This window comes from Triticum dicoccoides, chromosome 6B (genome assembly GCF_002162155.2).
Source record: "Triticum dicoccoides isolate Atlit2015 ecotype Zavitan chromosome 6B, WEW_v2.0, whole genome shotgun sequence".
Classification (NCBI taxonomy): Eukaryota; Viridiplantae; Streptophyta; class Magnoliopsida; order Poales; family Poaceae; genus Triticum; species Triticum dicoccoides.
Window position 1 is genome coordinate 513,477,108 of NC_041391.1, and position 5,011 is coordinate 513,482,118.

Consider the following 5,011-nt stretch of genomic DNA (forward strand, 5'->3'; position numbering starts at 1 on the left):
AAGAGCCCGCATTGTGGATGCCCTAAATGTCTAGCCCTATTTCTTTTTTAGGTCCACAACAACCAAAATAATAGCATATCAATCATCGATGAGTGAAAATATTCAAAAGTGATAGTAGTCATATGCAAATATTACAATTTGGTTAAATTTAAAATAAAATAGTTCAGACATGAATTCAACTCCATATATGTTTTAGTTGTCCCCTTTAACCATCCACGAATGGTCAATCATATCTTCCTTAAGCTGCTCATGAGTTGGTCGATGCCAAAATTGTCGATACATTTCGACAAACTCATTAAACATGGTTGGTTTTTTATTTGAAAGTTGGATAAGATCACCCATGTTCTAAAATTCCAGACCTCCGGTAGCGTCTCACCCTCATCCTCCATGATCATTTTGTGCATGATCACACAACATGTCATCACCTCCCATAAGTTCTCTGGATCTCATTGTTTAGTAGGTCCACGAAGAGTTGTAAAACGGGCATGGAGCACTCCAATGCCCTCCGCACATCCTTTCTAGCTCCTTGTCTTTGGGAAAAGTGAGCTATTTTGTCACCAACTAGCTCAAATATGGTCTTGACGAAAGTCACTCTCGGAGGATAGATGCCGCAACCAGATAGTAGCCCATGTTGTAGTCATGCCCATTTGACTGTATAGTTGCACGGAGGAGCTTGTCCTTTAGTCAACCTAGCAAACAGTGGAAACTGCTGCAGCATATTGTTGTCATTGTGAGACCAAAAAATGCCAAAGAAAGTGTGTCAAATTCATAGGTCATGTGATGCAACTACTTCAAAAATGATGTTGGGCTTCTAAACATGGCCTTGATATTGCCCATGTAGGGATTTTGGGTAGTACTTCCATCTATGGTCAATGCAATCAAGAGATCCAAGCATACGTGGGCACCCTTTTGCTTTGGACATTGCCATGAGCCTTTCGGTGTCTGTGATAGTTGGTTCTCTCAAGTACTAAGGTTGAAACACCTCGAGTGTCGCAGTAGAAAACCTCACCATGGTGTTTCCACATGTGGTCTGAGACATCCGGAGGTACTTGTCTAACAATTAGCGATTGTGTCATAGGCAAGCATCTGCAATGCTGTCGTGCATTTCTGGTAAGCAAAGAATCCAATTCTTCCTATGTCATCCTTTTTCAAGATGAAGTGGTCATCGTAGACCCAGACACCATTATAGAGGCGATCGGCCTTATTTTTCCCACATTTGAAAGCGTTGGTGAAAATTGTCCGCGAACAGGGCATCGAGGGGCAAAGTAGTCATCCATCTGCATCAAATGACCCAGTGCCTTTCGCTTCAGTACTCGATGACCCTTGATCGATTCCTTTAAATTGAGAACACACTCTTCCACACACTCTGCATTCGCAATGATCGCCTGCATCATCGCCGTTTCATCTGCAAAATCCTCCTCATCGGACGACTCAACGTAGTTCTCGTAGATGTACTCTATGTGTGAATCCATTTATTCAAAGAAAGGAGAAAAATTGTCACAAATTAGCACGGGCATTTCACCAGACACTTGCCAAGGATTTGAGGGTCCTCTTTGAAGATGTCCAACACTGTGAATATATATATCTTGTGCTCGAGTGCACCGAAAAGACATAGCACATTTTAAAATGTTCCAAAAATTTGAAAACAAATTTAGGACATTGACACTTCATCGATGTATGTTGTCATAAAATTTCAGACCAAAATTCAAAATATTGCACGAGATACAAAAATGATATCAATGTGGTAATGGGTTAATTATAAAGCCCAACTTATGTTATGCACTATTCAATGTCGAATTTGTTGTTTTTGTATCTCGTGCAATGTTTTGAATTTTGTTTTAAAATTTTACAACAAGATAGACTGATGTTGTGTGCATGTATTAGGTTTTTACATTTGAAAATATGCTACGGGCATCCGAGGCACCGATAGCAATAGCACCACAAGTACCCGAAAATCTAACTCGGTGCCCGGGCTCATCTGCTCTCGAGCTACAGTAATTCAAAAAAACTAGAAAAATAAAAAAAAACTATTTTTATGGAAGATGTTTGCATGCGTGATGTCCGCGCAAAATTTCATCATGTTTCGGCATCCGAGGAGCTCGTGACAAAAAAGAAAAGATCGGTCCAAACAGTGCATGAACAATAACCTTACTCACATAGCCAAAATTTATCTTTTTTTGTCGCACGCCCTCGAATGTTCAAACTCCACCATTTTTACACGAACATCACGCACATGAGCATCTTGCTTCCAAAAAAATTGAATTTTTTTTCTTTCTATTTTTAAAGATTTTTTTATTTTGCCCGCGCTCATCTGAGCCCGGGAGCATAAAGGCCGCTATGCACAAGTACCACCGTATACATTCCCCATAGGGACCAGCGGACCGTCGGGTGAGAAGAACAGAGCGTGTATCATGGCACATGCGAACGGACTTGCAATTAATTGTGCAACTGTTGTTGCTTTCTGTTCGAGAGGAATCATTCGATGGGTACGTCGCGCGCGTGTGTGTGTCGGAGATGACCAGTTGGATTTGGCACCCAACAACTTTGATCCTCTTTCGTCATCCTCTTCAAGGGCCGACTATATGCCACTGGGAAAAAACACAATTTCGGTTATTTTCCCCTCTCCATTCGATCCGCATCCAACGGCTCTACTTCATCTTTCACCTTCAATCATCTCCTTCTCCAGCCCTTCCTTTTCCTCCATCGCGACGAGTTGTGTCGGCCTAGCCTTTGAAAAGGTACAGGCGAGTCCTCGCCAGCGACAACGCAGACGAGTGCGGCGTACCTGTCTCAAATTCAGGCGTTGCTAGTCTCATTTGCATCAAAACGAGAAAGTGCCCCAACGAAACCTACGAATCCTTGGTGCGACTCGAGAAAAAGGGTTTCTCCCCGCTTTATATTATAAAGCAACGAACCAAGCATCCAACATAGCAGTACAAAGTACAATCAAGTCATAAAGTCATGTTGGGGGCACAGCAGGCCAAGCCCCAAAGAAAACAAAAGAAAACTAATCCGGCTCGAGAGGGGGTGGCGGTGGTGGCGGTGGTGGAGCAAAAGCTGATGCCGAGGAACGGAGACCCGCAATGATGTTGTCGATAACGCCCCGATCGCGCCGCTTGCTAAGCGATCTCCAGAGCTGTAAGAAGCCGCACATTTTATAGATTGCATCAGTCACACGGCATGGAATCACACGCTCGATGACAAGTTTATTGTGGGAACACCAGAGGGTCCAAGCTAGGGTTCCCAAAGCCACCCAAGTGGGGAATTTCCTTGGACCCGGGAGCCGAAAGACCTCCACAAACAAGTCCGGAAGGTTATCGTGGCACCAGTTGCCGCACACGACCTCCCGGGAGCAACTCCATAGGAATTGCGCCGCAGAACACCGAAAGAAGATGTGGTTGCAATCCTCCAGCCCCAAACAAATGGGACAGAGACCATCCCTAGACTCGGCCTTGGTCTTTAGGTTTAAAATCTCAGGCGATGTGGCTAGTCGCACCACATCGCCCTCATGCGGCAAAGACATGACTCGACCTTGAGTGTTGCGCATGATACTCCCTAGGTCGCATAGTAAGACGTTTTCTTGACACTACAGTAATACCAAAAAAGTCTTACATAGGATGGAGGGAATAGCAAACACGTCTTATTTATTCATATTTGCATAAGGTGAAAACTTAAAGTTTTACTATTTCTATGAATTGAATTTACAAAAATGTAAGCGTTAATGACAATCCTAAGACTTGAACTCTAAGGGCATCTTTCAACGCCGACCCTCAAACCTTCCGCATCCATCCGGACCACGTTGTCTGGACAGCAGAAACCATCCAACGAGGGCCTGTATCGGTTCGCGGGGCGGTACGGACTCTCGCAAATTGAAGACAAACGTGTGAGGCTTTGCGGAAGTCCAGACCAATCCAAAGCACTATTCTGACCGCCCTGGCCCACCAAAAGACCTCACCCCTCCCGCGCGTTTTCGGTCAGCGCTGCTCAAGAGCGTCGGCGCCCGCATGCATGCCCGGCCAGAGCAGGCGCGACAGCTCACTGACGCCGGCATTGAAGCGGCGCGCCGGACGATAGAGCGCCGCCTGTGCCGCTTCCTGGTGCATGCGACTCTCGCATGTTCAAATGACGACAATCGCCCGTCCGTCTGTCTATCGCCCACATTGATGACACACGGTTGCCGAGTCATCTCCTCTGGCACCACGCGTGAGTCCCCTTGCTGCCCATCATTGCTATAAAACCGGTGCTCCGGCCATAGCCGCAGTCATCCACCTCTGATCCATCTTCGCACCACTCCCACCATGGATCCTCCCCCCGCCAAAGCTATCTGGAACGGGCTGACGTCAGACAAGAAGAAGGAGATGGTCGGCATTGCTATCGGCTGGCTGGCTGGCTGGCAGGCAGCCCGAGGACTACGATGTTCCAATCAGTGGCGAATCTACTAGGGGGCCTTAACAGGCTTAAGCCCCCTCCCCCCTCCAGCTTTGCTAAATTAGTTTTTACTACTAGTTTAAAGGCATAATCCAGCCATTTGTCCGCCCAGCACAACATATTTTCGCATGAAATAGGCAGCCTGTAACGCCCGGATAATTATGCTACAGTAAAACTCTCCTAATGATGCCTTGTCATCTATGTTCCTGTTGCTAATTAAGTGGTAGTTCAAAAACATTGCAAATTCAAAAATGAATTAGCGACAAACACCCAAAGTTTTCAAAAGTCAAAAAAAAATGTTCGGTGGGTGCCAAATATTGCAATGGTAATTATGGTGAAGTAAACACATTTTTAGAAAATGCCTGATTACTTTGAAATGAAATAAAACAGAAAAGGAAATAAACAAAAGGAAAAGTGAAAATAAAACAAAAGGAGAACCCCCCCCTTTTGGGCCACGGCCCAGCTGGCCTCTGGGCCAATCAGGCCGACAAGGCCGGCCCACCTCGGGGCCCTACTAGGTCACCCCAACCCCCCACCGAACCAAACCCTAGTCCCCAACCGCCCCATTCCCCCACGTCTCTCT